This window comes from Trichosurus vulpecula, chromosome 8 (assembly GCF_011100635.1).
Source record: "Trichosurus vulpecula isolate mTriVul1 chromosome 8, mTriVul1.pri, whole genome shotgun sequence".
NCBI classification, from domain to species: Eukaryota; Metazoa; Chordata; class Mammalia; order Diprotodontia; family Phalangeridae; genus Trichosurus; species Trichosurus vulpecula.
In genome coordinates, this window is record NC_050580.1 from 19,376,726 (window position 1) to 19,402,312 (window position 25,587).

Below are 25,587 nucleotides of genomic sequence, written 5' to 3' on the forward strand. Positions count from 1 at the left end.
GAAATAATTCAAGTATTGTGGAAACACAATCAGGATAATACATGATTTACAGCTTCTACATTAAGGAATTGGAGAGATTGGAATATGATATCCCAGAGGTCAAAAAACCTAGGATTAAAACCAAGAATCACCTACCCAGCTAAACTGTGTCTAATCAATGAGGGGGAAAATTGATATTCAATGACATAGAGAAATTTAATGCATTCTTGAGAAGCAAGAGCTAAATAGAAAAGTTGACTTTCAAATACAAGACTCAAGAGAAACATGAAAAGGTAAACAGGAAAGAGAAATCATAAGGGACTTATTAAAGTTGAACTTTTTACATTCCTTCATGGAAAGATGACATTTGTAACTCATGAAATCTTTCTCATTGTTAGGATAGTTGGAGGGAATATAGATATATAGATAGATGATAGATAGATAGATAGAGGGCACAAGGTGAGTTGAACATGAAGGGATGATAAAATTAAAGGGTGAGAGAAGGATGTATTGGGAGAAGGAGAAAGGGAGAGGTAAAATGGTTGTAAATTGTCTCACATAAAAGAGGCAAGAAAAAACTGTTACATTGGAGGGGAAGAGGAGCAGAGTAAGAGGGAATGAGTGGAACTTACTCACATTGGATTTGGCTTGAGGAGGGAATAGCATACACATTCAATTGGATATTAAAGTCTATCTTACCCTACAGGGAAGTGGGGGGAAAGGGATAAGAACAGGACAGGGGAGAGAGAGTAATGGAAGGGAGGGCAGATTAGGAGAGGGGGTAACCAGAAACAAACATTTTTGTGGAGGGATGGGGTCAAAGGAGAGAATAGATTAAACAGGGGGTAGGATAGGATGGATGGAAATATAGTTAGTCTTTCACAACCTGGCTACTAGGGAAGTGTTTTGCATGACTATACATATACAACCTGTAACAAATTGTTTGTCCTGTCAATGAGGGTGGGTGGGGAGGGAGGAAGGGAGAGAATTTGGAACTTGAGTTTTAAAAAAAAGAATGTTAAAAAATTGTTTTTACATGCAACTGGGAAATAAGATACAAAGGGAATGGGGTTTAGAAATCTAGTTTACCATACAGGAAAATAGAAGGGGAAGGGGATAAGAAAAGGGGGTGATAGAAAGGAGGGCAGGTTGGGGGAAAGGACAACCAGAATGGATGCTGTCATGGGGCTGGGGTAGGGGAGAGATGGGGAGAAAATTTGGAATTCAAAATCTTGTGAAAGTGAATGTTGAAAAACAAAATAAATAAATAAATTGAAATGTGGAAAAAATGGTAAATATGAATTTCCCATGATTGCTCAAATTTGTATTTAACATCATAAAGTGCAACACATTTTTCTTTTGTTCTCTTTTCAAAAATTTCCCAAATACCCAGTGATTATTGTACAGATTCATCCAAATAAAGCAATAAAGCATATGGAGAAAAAAATTGTGAAACCTACTTAAAATAGTTGAAGTCTATTAGCTTATTTTGCAATTTAAATGCTTTATTTTCTAGAGGTTAGCATCAGGTCAAATAATTGCAGTGGGAAGGATCAAGGAACATTGAAAACATTCTTTCTTGAGGATAGAACCTTTAACCTGAAAATTAAATTTTGTGTTCACTGAGCATAATATGACCTTTCTGTCTCTTCTGCATAGTGAATTAATTATAAATTGCAGATTATGTTTTATCTTTGATAATGGGGCATTTTGATTTCTCACAGTAGTAGATTATATATTTCCTGGGCCAGGGGTAGGGAGTGGGGTGCAGGGTGTGTGTGATCTTATAGATATTGCTTCTTTTTCCTTCCTTCCTTCCTTCCTTCCTTCCTTCCTTCCTTCCTTCCTTCCTTCCTTCCTTCCTTCCTTCCTTCTTTCCTTCTCACCCCTTTGCTCATGTTCATCTATTTACTTGTGCCACTTTATAATGTTTCTCTCAAGAAGGGCTCCGTTATAACATCGGACTTGTAAAGCTAAGGAGGATCTTGGTATCTAGTAAGTCTAATCATTCAACATATGGAAAATATGACTCATCAAAATTAAATTGATTTATCCAAAGATACATAATCAAGGGCAAGGCAGAAAAATTTAATATTTGCTTCTTCGGATTTGCATACCTTTTTTATCCCAAAGTTTTCAGCCTAGCAGGAATTTATTACACAAAAAACAAAGCATTATAGTTCACAATATTAAATGATAAGCCATTTAGAGACATGTGAAACAAATTTCTTTGTGAGGTGGGAAGGAAGAAAGGAACAAAGGAATGAAGGAATGAAGGATGGATAGAGAAAGGGAGGGAGGTAAGGAGGATTGTAAGGAAAGAGGGACTAAGGGAGGAAAGATGGAAGAAGCAAGGGAAGGAGGAAAGGAGGAAGAGTAGAAGTAAAAAAAGGAAAGAAGGAAGGGAAGGAGGGAGGGAGATTTTGAATGTATTAAATGTGTACTATATTTCAAGAACCTTGCCAATCCTAAGAAGACAGGTGCTGGTTTAAATGTGGGAAAAATGTACTTTCATTTCAATCTTTAGAAACACGAAGAGTGGAAGTACAGCTCTTTCTACCTCTGGTCTCTCCCTTCTCCAATGTGTTATCCACACCACCATCAAAGATGTCTCCCTAAAGATATGTCTGAAAATCTCACTCATCTTTTCAATCAATTCTGGTGACTGCTCACCTGTAGAATCAAATTAAAATACCCATTTGTCATTTGAAGACTTTTACAACATGAACTCAACCCTTCCTTTACTATCCATATCCAGTCATCTCTTGTAATCAAAGGCCAGATAAGCCAAAGCACATTTGGGGCAAAGATACATAATATATCATCTCCAACAGTTACCCCTCAAGCTCCCCTGAGATGGGTGGCTAGGTAGCAAAGTGGATAAAGCATCACACTTCAAGTCAGGAATATCTGATTTTAAATCCTGCAAAATATACATTTTTTAAATCTGTGTGACCCCAACAATTCAAGCCTCTCTATATCTCAATTACTTCACTTGTAAGATGAATGGTTTATATTTGATCTCCAAAGTAACTTAGAGATTTAAATCAACAATCTTTTGCTCTCAGAGAGAAAACTATTGACCTTCCAAGGAAGCCCATTTTTTTTATTGGCTAGGTAAATTTTCTCCCTTCTATTGAACAGAAATCTGCCTTATAATCTCCACCCATTAGTACTGATTATGCACTCAAGGGGTAAGGGGGGAAGGGGTCTAATCTTTCTATCACTTGCAAGTTCTTCAATATTTCAAGACAGTTATTATTCCTTTACTTCCCAACATCTGTTCATCTCCTAACTAAACATTGCCAGCTGCTACAATCTATTCTCATTTATCATAGTTTCCAGTCCCCTCTCTACCCTTTCCATCTTCCTCTGATCATTTTTAACTTGTCAAAATCCTTCAACACAGTTGATTCATTCAGTCCTGTTCACAACAGTACAGATGCAAAATGTGACTGGGTCATGTTATAGCAGGAATATTGCCTCCCCTACTGAGATCAATGTTCTATCAGTGCGGTTGAAGATGCTCACAGTGTCATGAGTTGACATTTCACAGTCTTGACTCACTTTGAGCTGCAATCTTTTACTGTCCTAAGTGCTTCCTTTATGACCTGCTAACTAGTCATTATCTTTGAGTCCAATGATCACCTGAATCCTTTTAAATAAATAGGTAAAAGGGACTACAGCTATAACTTCATTGGGTTAGGGAACTCCCAGAAGAGGAAATACCTTCTACCAAGGTGTAGATACCTTCTCTGCAACTTATAGTCTTAGAGACCTGCATAGAACACTAAGAGGTGACAGGACTTCCCTGTTATTGGCCAATATGTTGCAAAAGTAAGACATGAACCCAGCTTGTCCTAATGCTGAAACTGATTCTCCAACCATTAAACCTTGCTGCCCATGTTAATATCAGAATCAGCGATGATGATGAGATCTAATATTCATCTAGTGCTTTAAGTTTGCAAAGAGTTTTATAAATATTTCAATTTCTTAACTTTTATTTTACTAAATATTGTTGTTGAAAGCCTTTAAAACTCTGACTCCATTGTTCAGTATATTAGCCTTACCTCCCACCTTTGTGTTTGAAAATGCATTAGTCACGTGATCCCTGCCTTTAGTTGACTGAATGATAAGCTTTAGAGCAAAAGATGGATAAAATAAGTGCTCTGAAACACTCCCCTAAAACAGCTCCACAAGTTAACTTCAAGGCATTACATTCATTTGTTGAATGAGGATAGTATTAAAATCAAATGGAAATGAATGCCTGTGGGCTATGTGTTTATTTGGAATAACACAAATTAACAATGTCTATGTTTTATTGTATTTGTATTTAATTTCTTAAGCATTTTCTAATTATATTTTAAATATATTTCAGACTTTACTTGGGAGTTTTGCATCTGTGAGTTTGAATCCTCTTGTCTTGATGATCTTGGAGATAATTTCCACCTCTCTGTATGTGTTCTGTCATTTCCGTGTGGAACAACTTTATGGATCAATGATGTCATCGGGGTGCTGCATCTTTTGCAGATTGAAATTGGAATAACTCAATAGACAATCTGAGAAACTTGACATTTATCTCGGCTCTACCTGAATTCTCCCTCACTTTCTAGTCTTCTAACACTTTATTCTCCTCATAGTTTGCCATCCAGTGATATCAGCATACTCAGTATTCAGCACAAAGGACACTCCATCTCTTGTCTCCATCTCATTGTCATGTCTGTCCCCTATGCGGGGAATGCACTCCCTCCTCTTCTGCTGCTTGCTGCAAATCTTTGGCTTCCTTAAAGACTCAGCTCAATCAACACCTTATACATTAACCCTTTCCTGACAAAGGCTGACAAAGCCCTCCCTCCTTTGTAATTGTGTTTATTGACTTCATATATGTTTATTTTTAAATAAGTATTTTTTTCTTAATTGGTCCCTCTCATTCCTCTCCTCCATTAATCAGATTACAAAAAAAACAAAATAAAAAAAAACTCTTTCTGTCTATATCTGTGTCTCTGTCTCTCTCCATGTCTCTCTGTCTCTGTCTTTGTCTCTCTCTCTCTCTCTCTCTCTCTCTCTCTCTCTCTCTCTCTCTCTATCTTTCTCTCTCTCTGCCTCTCTGCCTCTCTCTGTTTCTCAAAACTAGAATTAAGATTTCCAGGAGAAATATCAAGAATCTCAGGTATGTAGACAATATCACTCTGATGCCAGAAAGTGAAGAAAAATTAAGAAGCCTCTTGATGAGCATGAAAGAGGAGAGTATAAAAGCTGGCTTGAAGCTTAACATTAAAAAAAACACCCAGGATTATGGCAACTGGTTCCATAAGTTCCTGGCAAACAGAGGGAGAAGAAACAGAAGCAGTGTCAGCTACATATCAGCACAGATGACATCTGCCTCCATGAAATTAAAAGAAACTTGCTCCTTGGTAGGAAAACTATGGTAAATGTGAACAGACAGCATACTAAAAAGTAGAAACATTACCTTATCAACAAAGGTCCATATACTCAAAGCTATGGTTTTTCCAGTGGCAATGTGTGGCTGTAAGTGTTGGCCTATAAAGAAAGCAGAGGATCACAGAATCAACACTTGCAAATTATAGTGCTGGAGACTTTTGAGAGTTCCATAGACAGCAAATAGTTTGAATCAGTCAGTACTTAAAAAAGTTCATTCAAACTATTCATTGGAAGGTAAAATACTGAAGCTGAAGCTTAAATACTTTGGCTACATAATGAGAGGACAGGCCTCATTGGAAAAGACCCTGATATTGAGGAAGACTGAAAGTAAAAGGTGAAGGGACAGCAGAGGATGCAGTAGATAGATAATGTTATAGAGGCAATGAACATGAACTTGGAAAGACTTGGGGAAATAGTGGAAGAGAGAAGGGCCTGGTTTACTATGGTCCCTTATGTCACAAAGAGTTGGATGTGACTGAATAACTGAACAACAAATATACTCACATATGCACATAGATGGAGACATATTTATATATGTACCCATGAATGTACAATGTATGTATGCATATGTACATATGTGTGTATGTGTATATATATATATATGCATATACATATATATCCTGAGGCACTGAGGACAAGAAAGCAGAAATAGAATTTTTAGACATAGAAATAAACACAAAATATACGTAAATAAAATGCAAGAAACTTACATAAAATAAACAAATAATATTCCAAGTCATGTTAGAGGCTGGTGCACAAGCAGCTTTTAAGATCAGCAAAGCCTTCTTGTAAGTTGGCTTTTGCACTGAATTTTATAGGGATCCAAGGCATTCTTAGAGGCAGAAGTGACAGTAATCATGGCATCATGACATTCTGTGCAATGGCAGGGAGAGGATAGAGCATCAAGAAGGGTAATTTGTCTGAAATATAAAAGGGTATGGAAGGGAATGCATGTAAAAGAATCCTGGAAATGTAGGTTGAAACCAGCTTGTGAAAGACTTGGATTAATGAGACCTATATATTTTTTTATCCGAAAACAATTCATTTTTAGTTTTAGTTTTGGTTTGCAACATTCAGTTCAACAGGTTTTGGGGTTCCAAAATTTCTCTCCCTCCCTCTCCTACCCCCCTCCCGTCTCCCTCTAATTGAATGTAGGTCCTATATGTTCATATACATCACATTGAACTTGTTTACATAATAGTCCAGTGGTAAAGAAGAATTATAACCAATGGAATGAATCATGAGAACAGAGAAACAAAGCCAAAAAATAGTTTGCCTCCATCTGCATTCAGATTCCATAATTCTTTTTCTGGATGTGCATAGCTTTTTTCCATCATGAGTCTTTTGGAGCTGTCTTTGTACCTTCCATTGATGAGAGGAGTCAAGTCTTTCAAAGTTAGTCCTTATAGATACCGTGTGCCTGTAATCGTGTATATTGACCTCCTGCTTCTGCTCCCCTCATTCAGCATCAGTTCATATAAATCATTCCAGGTTTTAATGAAGTCCATCTGCTCCTCATTTCTTATAGTGCAATAGTATTTCATTACATTCATATACCACTATTTGTTTAGCCATTCCCCAATTGATGGGCATTCCCTTGATTTCCAGTTCTTTGCCACCACAAAAAGAGCTGCTATAAAAATTTTTGTACATACGGTTCCCTTTCCCACTTGTCTGCTCTCTTTGGGATACAGCCCTAGAAGTGGTATTGCTGGGTCAAAGGGTATGCACAGTTTTATAGCCCTTCAATCATAGTTCCAAATTGCTCTCCAGAATGGCTTAATCAGTTCACAACTCCACCAACAATGTAACGTTGTTTCAATTTTCCCACATCCTCTCAAATATTTATCATTTTCCTGTTTTGCCATGTTACCAATCTGACAGGAGAGATGTGGTAGTTAAGAGTTGTTTTGATTTGCATTTCTCTAATCAATTGTAATTTAGAGCATTTTTTCGTATGCCTATAGATATGTTTAATTTCTTCGCTGAAAACTGCCTGTTCATATCCTTTGACCATTTAATGAGACCTATATTCTAATCCTGTCTTCAACTCTTAGCTAAGCAGGTGACCCTGGGCAGGTCACTTAACTTCTGTGAACTTCAGCTTATTCATTTATAAAAATGAGGGTTATATGACTTGCTCTATCTGGCTTATACTCACTTCTCGAGAATTACACAATGAAAACATTTATAAGCATCCATCAAGTCATAGATGAGTTCTAAAACCAAAAGAGATCCAACCTGAGGAAGTCTGACCTATGATTAAAAAAAAAAATCACATACTCATTTACTTGTTTGAATACAATATATTATAACTTAGGACCAGGTTTGCAAGGACTGTATGATCAGTAGCACCATGACTATATGGGACACAAACTAAGAAAAATGGAAATGTTGTCTAAATTCAGCTGAAGTGCTTTCTATATCCTTCTCTTATCAAAGGAACCAACTTTATCTGGGGCCTTACCAGGTACAATCCATATAGATCTATTCATTTTCTCCCCCTGCTTGCCCTCCCACTACCTTTAGTCAAGGATGCATTCCTCATCAAACTGTATCCATCCTGTGTTATGGTCATATGTGGAAATATATTATGCATAATTCCCTAGGAAAAAATTCAGGTAATGAAATTGTGCCATTTTGAAGTAAATGGAGCGGTGGGGAAGATATTTTCACAGCTCCCTCCATAGATTTAATATGATTATAGTGTTGTCTCTGCCTCATTCTTGGGAAATGAAGTAAATGAACCTACAGTAACATGATGTGTTTATTGAAGATAAAACAGTAAGCCAAAGGATTGAATGTGGTGAAGGAGATTTGGTAACTAAGGATGGTTGATGGAGAACCACGGTTTAAGGAGTGCTCTTCTAGACAATTCTCTAAGACTGTAAGAAAAAGAGTGGCACCAGTCTACATTGGCAGATGGAGCTTCCTCAACTGGGAGTTCCCTATACCAATAGAATCCCAGATCCAGTCCTTATCTTTCCCACATGTATCAAAGACAATTTCATGTCCTGCACATAAACAAACAAACAAACAAAAAAACAATTTTCACTATCAAGATGCTTGTATTCTCATGGGTATCAAATAAGCAATCATGTAGTCTTCCTACCTTTAAAGCTGATGTAGATATCATGCTACAAGGCAGCAATATTATTGGACCAGGATCAAGCAGACTGAGACTAAAAGATTTCCTTCTCTAAGTGGAACTGAAAATTTTTTAAAAAGCTTTTGAAAAATAAATGCTTTTACCTGTACCCTTCATAAGACTAAATGGAAGAGAACTCCCTCCAAGAGACAAATTCCAAGGGGAAAACATGATCTTGTCCTAACAACCATGACCTAAATGTGGAAGTCTAATAATATCACTGGGCAAACAGCTTAGTGAAGTAACGATTTCTTTTTTTTCTTTTAATCTTACATATCTCCATCCCAAATAAGTGCATGACTGCATTTGATTGCTTTTCTGTACAACGTTTAGAAATCCTAAGCAGATGAGTCAGTACAAGCACTGAGGCCTTCAGTACTGTGGGCTGAGTGAATGCTGATATGAATCAATTTATTTCACAAACACTAGAAAAAGAGACCAAAGATAGATCATTGCTAATGATGACGATGTAGAAGAACCATATACTCAGATGTGAAGCCACAGTTATAAATGACAGGGATTCAAAGACTGCTCCTTTGAGGCATACTAAGGCTGAGATCTGGAGCACCGTTTTTGTAGAGTGAGGGCCAATGGAGGCATGTAATGATAATTGTTTCAGAAAGCTTTTCCTGAGTGCTAATGTTGTCATTTAGAACACTTAATTCTTTGACATATCCCAGATCCTATTATGAGGCTGGGGATGAAGGCAGGGAACGGCCACACATATCGGAGAGTCTGTGTCTCTTGTAGCATCTGGACAGCTTTTTTCCAAAGTGGTAACCAAGCTAATGTTTCTTAAGTAATGTGAATGGTGCCCTCCTACAAGCACACACTCAAACACATACACACACACACACACACACACACACACACACACACACACTCACACTCACACTCACCTTCCCCAAAAACATAGTTCTCCATATTCCATTTGTTCTTTGAGAAAGCTGAGAAAAATCAATACCCCTTCAGCCTGGCTATAGCAGCGATAATGAAGAGGGATAACCAAGAGAGGGAGCAGGATAGAGTATCCTCTTTGTCCTTTTCCTCTAATGTTTCTCCTGACCAATCCATCTCAGTCTAATCTATCCATTGTCTAAGACTTGACTGCAATGGACCAGGGACCTCGTTAGGTGCTATGAGGTCAAATGAAAAGGGTCTTTGCTCTGAAAGAGCTTCCGTTCCACTGGGCAGAATGTGATCGAAGATCTGCAACTGGAAGGGAACACAGAGCTCATCAACTACATTTGCATCATATTAAAAAAAAATTACCATGTGAGGAAGAAAAAGAGCAGGAGGAAAGGAGATGAGGAAAAACACCCTGTCTACAGGTCACAAAGGAGTTGAGAGTTAAAGAAAACTGGAAATTCTTTGAGATCATACCAAGTAGAAAATTCACCTCAGATACACCCAACAGCTTATTCAAAGACACATCAACTTTGTGGACCCCCAAGTAAACCAATGTGGCTGGGATACAGACTAAGTTAAAGAAAGTACTATGCAATGAACCTGGAGAGGTAAACTGGAGCCAGATTTTAGAGGGATTTGAATGACGACATAAGAAGTATGTATTTTGTCCTGTAGCCAATAGGGAAACCAAGGGTGTTTATTGAGCAGAGTTAAGATATGGCCTCACTGATGCTATGAAGGAATGTTTTGGCCTTGTGTGGAGAATGGGTTGGCAAAGGAGACAGAAGCATGATGCTCTGTAAATTAGTCCTGCTAGGGGAGGAAGAGGTGGACACATCTTCAGCAGCAATGCCTTCGGGGTTCAGAATCTTCATGCCACCAGACAGCCCTTTTACTTTTCTTCAAAGCATCTCTAAGGACAATAGTCCTGGGAATATTTTTTTCTCCCCTTTTATAGAAAATATCTTTCACATTTTAGTAGCATTTTAAGGTTTAAGAAAAGATTTTCTCAGAACAGACTTATAATATAGGCAACATAACTTTTATCCCCAATTTGTTTTGTTTTATATTTTATGATATTTTTTTCTTATTAATGAACATGTTTTCATGCTTCCCGCATCCTTTTCAAATTGGGAAAAATAAAGAAATAAACACAACCAAGCAAAACAAATTCCCACATTTGCCATGTTCAAAAATATGTCTCCTTCTGTATCCTGAGTCCATCATTTCTTTGTCTTTTACAAACTCATTCTCATTATCATAAACACCCTCATTATCTACAGTCCCTATATGCACATTTGACCCTGCTGGAGTCTGCATTAAGCATGATAAAGAAGAACTCCTCATACCCTCTAGGAAACATATATATTCCAAATCTGAATGGATTCATCGTTTCTTCCCCTCATTGCAACCAGAATATCTCTTCCAAGCTTCTATTTTGCTGCATGATGGGAATGTTGATATTCGTTCCAGGAAGAGGCCACTAAAATGTCACAAAGAAAGTATATATTAGCAGAATATTGAAATATAGTAACTTCCTTCCTTTCCCCCTAAGGCTCCATTCTAAGGCTCTACATGGGATGAGGAACTGGCCTTTAGGTTCCAATGTTTTAGAAATAAAATAAACACATAGTTTAATAGGGAAAGACTATTGCTCACATAGCATAAATCAATGAAATGAGTTTTTCAAGGCCAACTTTTATTGCATAAGCTTTACATTTTGAAACCTCATAGACTTGTCTAATAAACTTAGCTAGAGTGAAAGGGCTTGCAGGTTCCCTCTGTATTTGAAGTTTATACATCCTAAGCATTTCTAAATTTCTCCTTCCAGTAATAAATATTTGCCCCATGGTTATTAACCAAGCTCACTGAAGTTTAAAATAAATCTCTTAACATATGTTAATATTAATTATTCACCTGCAATTAGGATATAAAATGACTCCTGATACAGTGATATGAATAGTTAATTTTAAAACTAGTGTGGGTAGATGGGTAGTCAAAGGAAATCAACACAGAGTATATAAAATGAAAATTTCAAACTATTAAAAAACACATCAAAAACTGCCCCAATTCACTAGTAAAATGAGAAATACAATTCAGAATAGTCAGTAGTTTTACCTCATATCCAATAAATTGGGAAAGTACAAAAAAGATGAAAATGGAAGGCCTATGGAAAGAAAAGAGATACATTCTTAATGGAGTTAAAAACTGGTCTAATCATTCAGGAAAATAATTTGATATTAGGCTAAAAAGTAATTAAAATGTTCATACCCTTCGACCAAGACATCCTACTCCTACACACATAAAAAAAGATCCCGTTGAAGAATTAACTAAGTACTCTGTTTCTGGTTTAGCTAAGACATAGCCCTTGTAATTTTAAGAGGAGAGACACAGACAGGGCTATTAGTGTCATGAAAAAGATGTTCTCCCTAGCCAAGTGAGGCAGGTTGTTTTTACAACCTTGGGAAATCAAAATGAAATGATGATAGTACAAAATCAGCCAGAAGTACAAAGTTAAGAAATTACTGAGTGCATATAATGAAGCTTGGTAGTCAATTTACATTTTTGGAATACTCTGAGAAAAAGGAAAATTTTGAAAAATAATTGACTTTAATGAGTTGAGTTGGTCATTCTCCAGTATTCTGAGTAAAAAAAATATGGTTTCCCATTATTCTTTGCATAGTTTCTTCAGTCCAGCAATACCTAATCTATTGCCTTTGCAATCTCCGGAAAAACAATAAAAATGGCAGGGCTATGATCTTGATTCCATAGTTTTGGATATATCCAAATATTCATGGAAATACTTTTTTTGGTAGCAATAAGTAAAAATAAAATAGTTGTCCAATGATTGGGAATTGTTAATTTTGGTAAATGAATATAATTCCATAATGTTGCCATGTCATAAAAAGTAAATGTGAGATAATCAGAGGAACATAAGAAAGCTTAAATGAACTTAGTTACAATGAAACAAATATAACTAATAAAAAATGATATATCTAATAACTTCAACCATGAAAGTCAAATTAGGGTTTAACACTAAAATGGAACTGAACGTCATGTGAACATAATGACCAACCTCACCTCTGAAGAAGAGTTGAGAAAATGCACCTCTTTCCTTTTTTTGGAAAGAAGGGTGAGAGAGGAGCATAGTGTGGAACATCACACATTCTTTCAGATACAGCTAATGCAGTCTTTGATATTGTTGCCTTTTTTTGATCCATGGTTTAAAGAAAGACTAGTTAAGATGACAAGAAGGGAGTATCATGTTGAGAAATTATTTTAAAAACAAAGGCCATTGTTAAAATGTAGAAACGTAGTTAAGTATTGCTCTAGTTACATAATGAGAATTATCTACTATCAGGTCCTTGGGAATTGTTTGAGATTCTATACGTACATTTAATAGTAAAATCATTACTCCGGTTCATCTCTTCTTTCTCTCAGTTCAGTGTCCTCAGTGCAAAGCAAACAAACAAACAAAAACCAATGACATCAGAATAAAAAGGATCAACTCATAGTTCTAACCACTGCAAAGATTAGCTCCAACCTTAGACAAATCCCTTCAAAGTACCACCCACAAAATTTCAATGACCATTAAATCCAATGATAACAGAAATGTTATCCTTTGTCCGAGCATTAAAAGAGAGTGGTGATGGTCACCTAAGGTCTTTCCCGTGACCCAAGTGCTTTCATTATACTCCAGTCATCATTATGGTTGCTGTTATATCTTTCATTTCTAACCATTCATGGGCATATTTTGATTTCTTTTCTTTGAGACATAGAAAAATAGTACGGTATAATGTAAGCATTGCTGTATTTGGAGTTAAAGAGACATAGGCTGGAATGTCAGTGGTGTTTAGTTAAGTGACTGTAAGTCATTCTCTCTGAGCTGGTTTCTTCATCTGTAAAATGAAGACTATATTTATACCCAGAGTCAATTATACCCTACTCGTCAAGAGTGTTGTTAGGATAAAATGAGATAAGTTATGTAAAGTGGTTTTGCAAACTTTAAGGTGCTTTTTATAAATGTCAGCATTTATCATTATTATGACTTTGAACAAGTCCTAGAGTCTCAGATTTAGAAGAGACTATATTAATTAATTAAAACTTTCTCCCACAAAGTCCCCAATATCTGGACAGATAGATTGCATGGTGAATAGAGTGCTGGACCTTGAGTCAAGACCTATGTTCAAATCTTGCCTCAGGCATTCATAAGCTATTGGACCCTGGTCAAGTTACTTCAACACTGTCTGCCAAAATTTCCACATTTATAAAATGTCCCCATTTTATAGTTATTCATATTAGTAGTATCTACTATGAAGGGTTGTTGTGAGGATTAAATGAGATAATGTTTGGAAAGTGCTATGTAAAACCTAAAGTGTCATTTAAATCCTAGTTATTAAGTGAACTTTCACAGGTCCCTGTCCTTAGGCAATGTATTCTACTTCTATTACACAATATTTAAAGGTGGAAAGGATTTTATCTAATCTAACTCTGATTTACTGACAATGAAATAAAGACTAGAGAGGATAATTAGCTTGAAACCATTCATTAGTGACAAATCGTGGATGCTTCTATTTTTAGGACTTTTTCTCCAAAATGTCTTCATCTCTGAATCATTTACCAATTGCTCTTCATTGTACATTCTGGGTTCAAGCAGAAAAAAATATAAATATAAATATACATACATATAATATGTATATGTATATACATATATATAATATGCATATGTATATACATATATGCATATGTATGTATGTATGTATGTATGTATGTATGTATGCATGTATATGAAACAGCATCTCACAAATAACCCTGTCTTTTCAACCCAAAATACAACATGATCTTCGTATGGTTCCAAGGGAGTTTTTTTTTCATTGAGGGTGAGGGTACAAACGTAACCTTAATTATTTAATTTGTTTAATGAATCTCAGTTGGATGGAACTCTTGTGTACTTCCAGGTCATGTTAGCAACACTGTGGAGGGCTGGACATTTTATCCTATTCTCATCACCTCCCATAGAGCTCCAAAATAAGAATTATATTGAAGAAATGAATTAATTTCAGATATTCTCAGTAGTCAAAGCACAAAGAACCCTAAAAAAGATAATAAAATGATCATTTAATATCAAAGAAGGGTAATTTATGGACCCTTACACATTCACTCAGCACCTCTACCTCCACCAAACCCTATACCTGGCAGGGCTACAAAACTGGATCAAAGGGCTTGGGTCTTGAGATCCTCTCAGTGATTATTTTGCTATACTTGCAGTCTCTGAAAGCAAATCCTCCTTCTCTTCCCCTGCCCTTCTTCCACCATTGTGAAGTGATCAAGGAGAGAATTCAACCTTACAATTAGATGTCTTCTGGGTGCTGGAGGTAGTGGCACAAGAACAGAGGGGAGGAAGAGCACAGTAGCACTCTGCATGGGAACATTGCTTCAGCAGGGAAATAAGGGGCAGAGAGGGGCTCTGCATGGCATGAATAAATGAGGACTAACATCCCGTTAGGCTGGTCCTGCCCCACTCTATGTACCCTACCTCCAAAGTCACTTGAGGCAGAGATTAAGGCTACTAAAAGGTAAATTCCTCAATATGAGAGGAGTCTAAAACAGATTTGCGATACAATACTTAGCAGAACTGCTATCCCTGGGGAAGAAGTCAGAAAATTAGTGCTGTACCTGGAGTCAAGAGGAGCTGAATTCAAACTCAGCATCAGACACTTGCTAGCTGTGTGACCCTGAACAAGTCACTTAACCTCTTTTTTCCTCTGTTTCCTCATAAGAATAAAAATACACTTACCTCCCGCATCCTTCTCATTTCTCTTCCAAATTTTTCCTCTACTTCTCTAACTTGCTTTTCCAAATCCTTTTTGAGTTCTTCTATGGTCTGGGGCCAGTTCATGTTTTTCTTGGAGGCTTTGGTTGTAGGCTCTATGACTTTGTTGTCTTCTTTAGGCTGTATGTTTTGGTCTTCTTTGTCACCAAAGAAAGAATCCAAAGTCTGAGACTGAATCTGGGTGCGTTTTCCCTGCCTGGCCATATTCCCAACCAACTAACTTGACCCTTGAGTTTTTCAGTGGGGTATGACTGCTTGTAGACTAACGAGTTCTATGTTCTACGTTTGGGGGGGGGAGGTGCCAGCTCTGTCAGAGCTGCACTCCTCCTTCCCCAAGGACCCCCAGTCCAGACTGGGCTTAGATCTTCAGCAGGCTGTTGCACTCCTGCTCTGATCCGCCACTTAATTCCTCCCACCAGGTGGGCCTGGAGCCGGAAGTAACAACAGCTGTAGCTGCCCCACCTCCGCTGCCCCTGGGGCTGGAAGCTGAACCACGAACTCCTTCCACTCCCGCAGCTTTTCCCACTAACCTTCTCTGCAGTCTTTGGTGTTTGTGGGTTGAGAAGTCTGGTAACTGCCGCAGCTTACATATTCAGGGGGCTAGGGCCCCCTCCGCCCGGCTTCTGGTCTGGATGGTCCACACCGCTCAGGCTGGGCTCTGCTCCACTCCATTCCCAGCTCCCAGCTCCGTGTGGAATAGACCTCACCCAGAGACCATCCAGGATGTCCTGGGCTGGAGCCCTGCTTCCCTCTGCTGTTCTGTGGGTTCTGCCGTTCTAGAATTGGTTCAGAGCCATTTTTTATAGGTTTTTGGAGGGACTCAGGTGCAGAGCTCACTCTAGTCCCTGCTTACCCGCCGCCATCTTGGCTCCGCCCCTACACTTACCTCCCGAGGATGCTGTGACAATCAAATGAGATAATAATAATAAAACACTTAGCACAGTGTATGATGCATAGTACAAGCTATATAAATGTTATTAGGGCAAAAAAAAAGACTAAAGTTGCCTAACTCCTAAGGAAAAAGAGGATTAAAAAAACAAACAACTTTGAGCACAGGCAGATCTAACAACACGGAAACATAAGGAATAGAAGGGAAGATAGCTTCCAGATAATCTAAATGAGTTCAAACATCTCTGAGGATTTATAATTACAAATGACCCAAAGGCAAAAGAAGAGCTGCATTCTGAACATCTATATAAGCAGTACCCTATTACAAATTTTATATGGGAAAAAAGGTTGCATAAAAGATAAAAACCAAGAGATGTATGACTGAAAAAAAGTTTATGAGAGGATCTGAGAAGGAGCACAGTACAATGGAAAGGCCAAGGAATAATAGGACCTGGTTTCAAATTACAGCTCGAATACCCTAAGCAATTCATATAACTTCTGTGGGCCTGTTTGTTCATCTATATAAGGAGGGATTTAGGAATTAAGACTAGATGATGTCTGTGATTCTTTCCCAGCTCAATCCAGGATCTAGGGAAATGAAAGAGAGGGCATAGGAACAAATAGGCAGCCCTGGACCTACAGTGGTATCCATACAATATATATGTATATACATACATATATAAATTATTGTGTATTTTATAATTATATAATATAATATATAACAGGAAGGTATCCACCAAGTTATATAAGTCTTCTGTGGAGAACTTTTGGAAAGATATGAATAATGGTAGCATGGCTGGAGAAGGCACTGATGGGGGAGATATGACATCAATGGAGAAAGTAGCCAAAATTAGGAGTTCACATATCTAATAAAAGCACTGACATATGGGAAATCACTAATTTGCTCTGGCTCTTTGCACTAAGTTCACCAATATAAGGGCCCTCTCCATAACACAGCATCTTATGTACCTCAATCTGAAGATGCAGGACATTTCTCTCCATATAAATCAGTGAATTCTTCTGTACAACCAAGAAAATTGACCAAATAGCCTAGTGTTGAAATAATGTGATAAAGTAATAGCTTTGCTTTAAAACAGTTTTTATTTTATCATGAACTCTTATAGGAAGATTAATGTTCAGCAAAGAGCACTACCTTCTAGGAAGCCTTCAAAGAATCTTCACTTTCTGGAGACAGCTCTAATTTTTAGGAAGTCTAGAAAGATTGGCATTATGGAAAGAGCTCCAGCTTTGGAGTCAGAAGACCTAAGCACAAATTTTGACTCTGTTAGTAGTTACCTGTGCGATCTTGGTGAGTTCATTTAACCTTATTTAGCATCAGCTTCCTGATATATAAGATAAAGAGAAGATGGTGCTGAGAGCCTTTGGGCTCCCTTCCAGATTTACTTCCAAGATGAATATTATCCAAAGAGATGGAAGTCATTTCATCTTGAAATTTGTGCAATTCATACTGAGAAATAACATCATTATCAATATATGCTAAGACATTCATGAAAACCCATGAAGATGCCTCCGATGGGTCACATGCACACGTAACATCTGCTGCCCAAAGCTAAAGATGTCTCATTACCTCACTCTCAACCTTATCCATTGTAATAAATATATTTGAAATGAAACTGATTTCTTGTTCCTAACTCTTCACTTACCCTCCTGGGATCCCAAGAATTGAAATGTCAGAAGAGCAGAGATCTGTGACTTAGAAACCATCTCAGGCAATTTTTACATCTGAGGAAACTGAAGTTAATCAATTGTGATTGTTTTCAGATCATACAGGTAATAATTAATAGTTCAGAATATGAACCCAGCTAGGCACCTAGTGGCACAGCAGATGGATCTCTGATGCTGGGTAAGTCACCTAACCCTGTTTGCCTCAGTTTCCTCATCGATTAAATAAACTGGAGAAGGAAACGACAAGCCCCTCTAATATCTTTGCCAAGAAAACTCCAAATGGGGACACAGAGAGTTGGAAATGACTGAAATGGTTCACTAACGATGAATGAACCCAGCTCCCTTGACTCTCCCTCCAGAGCTCTTTCCACTATATGATACTTTGCTGTGACTCTATTTACTCTGAAGCATTATGTTGCACATTTTCATGTTCAAATATGAGAAGAAAAAATGGTCATTAGCGTGGCTAGGTGCTTAAAGGCCCCAGCTCCGTTTATTTGAGCAGACGACATTAACTGACTGTCAGTCACCTCTTCTGAGAAACAATGCCTCAAGAACCACCGCTGCTATTTAAGAAAGATTAAGTGGAAATAAATTCACAGCAAATGCAAATGCTAACTTATCATGTGATTTCTCTTTAGAATCCAAAGCCAAGGACTAATTTCCATGCTTTCACCTTTAACATTATTGACAGACACAAAGAAATGCAGAGACTGAAGGAAGGCCTTGGGATAAAAGCTTTCAGCTGAAATAGAGCTTGAAATAAATAAGCAATGCTTCTATTGCAGCAGTTAGAGGACCAGACACTGGACATCCTCTGTTTTCAGGTATCCTGCCCAGTGAGATCACAAGCCTAAATTTCTTCTGTACAGTGATAACCTTGTACTTCAATGGAGAATGTGACCTCCAAAAATATTTCTTTGTAAATAATAAAGAATTTCTTTAGGGGTGGGGGTAAATGAACAGGTTTTTATTATAGCTCTGATATGCTAAATATTGTACCTCATAAAAGGTCTTGAAAACTAGAGCTTCAAATCATGATTCAAAAAAAGTTATTAAGCTTAATCAATAAAAAACAAAGTAGAGAGCAAAAAACTGTAGTGAGCACCATGACAGCTCCATAGCATCTAGAAGCCAAAGGCCTACATGCTACCATAACCAGGAGAGGTATCACATTTATCTGTTTATTGGGCACAAACATGTCCAACCCATTAAGGACCCAGTGGCTACTCAGGTATTTGTGAAGTGGGATAGGATAACCGAATTCAACAAGAAGAAAATACCAAAGAAATGAAGTTGTCCTTTTTAGTTTCTTCCTTAAACCTCCCATCTGTTCTGTGTTTTGCTGTTCTCTGGTAGTCATTGGATTCTTATGAGTTTGCTTGTTACACAATCTCTAATCAAAATGGGGTTTTGGGGGGTGGGCAGCTAAGTGGAACAGTGGATAGAGTACTGGGGCTATTTTCAGGAAGACCTGAGTTTAAATCCAGCCTCTGTCTGACTCTGCGCAAATCACTTAAGCTTATTTGTCTTGGTTTCCTCACCTGCAAAATGAGTTGCAGAAAGAAATGGCAAACCACTCCACTCTTTTTGCCAAGACAACCCCAAAAGAGATCACAGAGAGTCAGAACCAATTGAAAAATGACTAAACAAAAGCAAGAGTACTATAGATTCATTTCATTGTGTGCTGCAAATGAGACACTTAGCTGACCTTCTCCTGTTGTGCCCAGTATTGAGATCACACAGGTAATATGTATGAGATATTCAGGAATATTAGTAAATTAATTTTCCAAGGTTATCACCTTGGGAATTGTTCTCTATTTCAACCAGAAAGCACGTAAGCACCTAATTTGTTCTGGGCACAATGCTGGGTTCTGGAACTGCCAATCATTGAAGTTCTTTATTGGCTTAAAAATAGCGTTTTAAATGACAAATATTAGAGATATCTCTGTCATATATTCAATCACGTAATGTCCTGAAACCCACCTTCCAGAGGGCAGAGGGCATGTTGAGTTATTTGGACATTCACCATATTGAATTCCAATGGATTGACTTCAGCCTCCAAACTTATCAGAAATCTGAGTCTGGAATATTGTAGGGGACCATGCTTGAGGAGAGAAACAACTTTACTCCAACCTCTGCACCACCACATCTTAACTATCTCTGGAACCATTCTGGACCTTATTAACTTGATATATAAAATCAGATTTCCATCTGACCTACATGAAGTGAGGCCACTAATCTAGATGATCACTTGAGGTAATTTCTAAGTCTTGACATTATGAATCTCTGAATCTTTGTTTACAGAAATTAATGACTGATCAGGCAAAATCAGGGACAAAGGTGACTGGAGTATAGAGGAAATCATTCTTTCTTCCTTTCCTCCAATCTTTGAGAAGAAGGTATTCTTTGTTCAGGACAAGGTTATCCTCTCTCTTCTTAATTGTAGTTCTGATCTCACCCCAACCAGTTTCCTATAAGAGTTTTAATACTCATTCCATCATGTCAATACACATACACACATAAACACACACATACACACACCATCCATCCTCTTCATCTTCACATATTACATTTCTCCTGCCTCTGTCACTCTCCCCCATAATTACAAATGCTTCACCTAACTTGGATATCCCCTAAATATATCTTCCTACAATATCTCTCCCTTTCACAGTCTAAACCAAAGAAGAAACACAGAATCCAAGAGTTTGAAAGGATTTCAGAGTCCGTCTAGCCCTGCCTGTACTTAAATAATATTCTCTCTATAGCAGAATTATCAAACGGTCATCCAGCCTTTGCTTGAAGAACTCCAGGGAGAGGAAATCCACTAGCTCCTGAAGTGGTCCATTGGACATTTGCATGTCAGGAGCAAAATCATCAGGAGATTTGCCTGCCTATCCACTGTCCACATTTTTACAAGTTCATTGGATGATAGTTTAGAACTGGAAGGGACCTTGGTATTCCTTATGTAGACCCTTTTCCAAATGAAGAAATGGAAGCTCAAAGAGATTAATTGGTTTGCTCAGGGTTATATAGTGAGGGTCTGAGCAGATATATGAACCCAGCTCTTCCTGATGCCAAACCCACATCCTACCATTACCTTCCGAGGACTCTTCTCTTTCCCTTGCTCCAAATTTTGCTGTCTAGGGCCAAATAAAATGACTGTAACACTTCTTCAATATAGCAGCCTTTGAAACAGTTGCAGACAGCTAACACACGCTTCTCTTATTTTCCAGGCTAAACATCTCTAGTTGTTTCATCTATTTTTTTTAGTTTTATCTATTTTAAAATTACAAACATTTACAAATTATTCCCACTGTGTGAGAATTCTTTCAAGAAAAGTAAAATTCTTAAGTAAAACAAATAATATGACTCCATCTGAAAATACCTGTGATATTTCAGACCTGCAATACCCCTTCACATCCCAGGTTTTTTTTTAAATTTACAGAAATCTATTTCTCTCACCCCACTTCTTCCAGATAATCTCTGCATTATTAATGTGCTACCTAAAATATGGTGTTCAGGAGAGCTATCTCTACTTCCTATTTCCATTTCTTAACCCTTGCCATCTGGCTTTTAATCCCACCTCTCCAGTGAAACTGCTCTCTTAGAGGTGATAAAAATACTTTAACTGTGAAATCCAATGTTTTTTTTCAAAGTCATCATTCTCCTTGGTCTCTGTGGGTTTTCTTCCTGGTGACTATACTTGCTCCCACCCCCATATATTCTCTAATTACTTTAGCTGTTATGGCAATACCCTCTTGAACTTTTACCCTTCTCAGTACCTTTTTCCCACCATCCATTTTCCTTTCTTTGAAAATGTCTCTCTTTCCAAGGCTCTCTTCAGGCTCTACTTTTCTGACTGATCTCTAGCAAGCTGGGATGGGGAAGTATAAGAGGATCACAAGATATTCTTGAGCTATTAAAGATTCCTCCCTTGTGTAGAGTCACACAATTAGTGTCTCATGTGCATTTTGAATCCAGAGCTTTCTGAGGTCTAACACAAGAAGCCCTGCACCATGCTTTGTTCATATTTTATTATAACTGACATAACTAACAGGGATATTGAGACAAATAGCTTGCCTCATCTCATAATCATTGACTACATGCTTCTTTTTAATCTTTTTTTTAAGAAAGTAAGAAAATTATACTTCACTTAGGATGCAGAGCTCATCAATTCTCTCTCTCAAGGTTTATAGCATTTTGCATTACAGGACCTTCAGAACTGTCCTGAATCATTGTATTAATCAGAGTAGCTAAGTTTTTAACAGTACCATATTCCTATCTCTGGGTACAATGATCTCTTGGTACTGCTCACTTCAACTTGAATCAGTTCATATAGGACTTCCCAAGTTTTTCTGAAAGCTCCCTGTTCATTTTTTCTATTTTCATTGTCCATCAATACTATTTTTGCAGTAGCATTCCATCACAATCATATACCACAATTTGTTCAGTCATTCCCCAATTGATAGGCACCCCTCCAATTTCCAGGTTTTTGCCACCACAAAAAAACTGCTGAAAACATTTTGGTACATATAGGCCCTTTTTATTTGATCACTTTGGGATATAGACCTATTAGTGATATTGTTGAGTCAAAAGGTATGCACAATTTTATAGCCATTTGGGCTTCTTTCCAAATTGTTTTCTAGAATGATTCTTTTAATCTTAATACAAGGAGCATATTAGATAACTTTAACTTAGTGAGAGACTCAATACATATTGATTATTAGGCCTTTATACTTGCTACATTACCTGGCATTTTAACATTCCACTTAATGGTCCGCCTTATATTAGTTTTCATTGAATTTCACATTACTGCTCAAGGTGACATTAGTCAAACTGGTGAGCTAGGTTGGAGTTGTCTTTTCTGGCTTACTTCACTCCCTCATTGACCAGGAACATATCAAGTAGGCCTGTAAGACTCTAAGATTCTCTAGATACTCCTCTGCTGGCTTCCTCCATCAATAGATATTTCTCCTGTCCATCTCCCCTCACTGTGACTTTGCAGAGGCTGTGCATGATGCTTGGAAAGCTTTCTTTCCTTCCTAATGACTCCTATAACTCCTACTTTCTTTTAATACACAGCTCAGGTGCCACCTCCTAAATGAGGACATTCCTGATTACCCCAAGGAATACTCTCTTTATATATGTGTAATCTTAAGTTGTACTCAGTGTATAGTATGTTTATGTTTCTCAGTGTGTGTTTCATTTTACTGTTAGTGAAATGTAAGCCTCCTGAGGGAAGGGATAATTTAATTTTTGTCTTTGTTTCCCTGGAGCCCAGTGCAGTGCCTGCCATGTTTATTGAACTGAAATGGATTGGATTGAATTAACTCAAATTTAATTGTCTTTAGGCACCAGAGTTTAGGAAGACTATTGCTACCATGGTTGGCACCCAGAGAAAGTGAGCAAGGAAATATAGAGGACTAGTGAATGTCCTACAGAGGCAATTGAAGGAGTAACAGATTTTCACATGAAGAAGATAAAACTCAGGGGGTTCTCTTGTCCATCTTCAAGAATCTGAAGAGCCTTTATGGTGGTGGAAGGAGGGAACTTATTCTACATGTCCCCTGAAGGCAGAACAAGGGTGAGTAGCTACAGAGCAGTTCTGTGTAGGGATACAAATTTAAACAGTTGACACTAATGAAACACTCCAAGTTCTCCAACATGCTTTTATATGCGCAATCTTATTTTGTCCTCATAATAAACACAGTCAGTGGATCCTATTGACAAGATTATTCCCCTCTTACAGTTAAGGAAATAGGCTTGGAGAAGCTGCTAAGTGATGTGTCCATAATCACACAACTCAGCAGCACAGGATCTCAGGATTCTTGACCCAGAACCTAGGGCTTTTCCCTCTGCAATACACTTCTTCTCTAGAGCCGGCCACAAATAAAATGGAATGTCCCAGTAGACTTTCTTTTACTGAAAGGTTTTTAGGACAGTCCGAATAAACATTGGTTGGCAACATTATAGGAAGTATTCTTGTTCTGATAAAGTGAATTGGCCACATGTCCTCAGAGACTTGTCCATTTCATCAATAAATGCAAGGTGGTAACATATTCATAAACCATTTAAAGTTATGGAGATTTGACAAAGTTTTTCTCCCTCAACTGCATTGTGAGAGAGGGACTATAAATATTATTGTCATCATTTTCCAGATACAGCTTCTTGGAGCTACAGGTGAGAGTTGGATGACAGGTGGACACCAAAGTTGGTTGAGCAACTCTGAAAAGGGGTCAGGAAGCCCTCACAGCAGAGATGCTAGTCCTCCCTGAATGCCCATATACCCCTTCCTTAGATGTGAAATTACAGGGTTGGATTTGATGGTCTCTAAGGTCTCTCCCAGCTTCCTGTCTAAAATCTTACAATCTTGTCACTGTCTAGAATATCCAATATAAAAGCCTTGTCTATTAAAGCTGATCACACCCCTTTAGGAACTTTAAGTCTCAGAGATGTAACAGTGACTAAGAGAACATTGATGACTTGACCTGACCATGGCAATAGTACATGTGTCAGAGGTGAGGTGGAAACCTTGGCTTTGAGTTCAGCATTCTGTTGATCATTCCAGATGACATCAATTCATGTTAATTCATTGACAGATACTAAACACGTGAGGGCAAATAAGGCCAGGGTTAGCTGTGAGTTAATTCATTCATCCATTTACTTTTTTAGTCCAGGCATGATTTCATTAATGCCATGTGAGGTAACCATCTTCCCAAATGCAGAATCAGACTGGCTCTGTAGATTGCAGACCAAGATTTGTCTACACAACTGGCCTTAGCTCATAGCATCGCAGATTTAGATCTGTATTGAGAAATTGCTTTGGAGGCCATGAAATCCACTTTATAGATGAGGAAACTGAAGGACAGAAAAATTGAGTGACTGAGGGTCACAGAGTTAATGCGTGTCAAAGGTGGGATTTGAACCCAAGTGCTCCTGACTCCACAGCAAACTCTCTCTCCATGATGATACATGACAACTTGGCATTTTTTCAAAGAAAATTCATGAAGAACATGATGCCTCATTCTAGATTTGCTGGTTGGGAAGAGTGTCTAATGTTGAAAAGTTTGGCCATCTGAGCCAGACTGAGATTAATTAGACAGAAGCAGAGGATAGATTTTCCTTCATTTTAGGCCTTGGAGTAACCCTTTGATCATACCCTTAGGTACTTGCTAATTCTGTTACTACTTGAGATCCACTATGCTACTGCTAACTATCTCCTCTATTGTCCCCAAGACACCATTAGCACATTCTTCCTCTGACTTCAGCCATAGCCAGAACTTCTCTAGCATCCACCAATGCTCACAGCAAAAACGGCACTCTGACATCTGCTACCGGCTCATGTGCCAAGTAGTGTTGTCATCATAGACACAGGTCATCAGTGAGCTGTCTCTGATGGGGTGTAGATCCACGCAAAGAACAAGTTAACAAACAAGTGCTGAAATTCTAAGGGTTGATCTGTTTCTTTGCCTCTAGAAAAGAAAAAAACAGCTGTACACTTTGCATATTTGCATAAATTCCAGAGGATTAGCTGGGGGCCTGGGTCACTTCACATTTTCCCATGATTGGAGCACTCAGGTGGTCTCTGTCAAGAAATTTCAGGCTGGGTAGAACCAAAATGACAGAGAAAAGGCAGTGACTTGCTTGAGGTCTCCCCCAAACCCCTCCAAATACCTTAAAAATTAAAATTGAGGGGCAG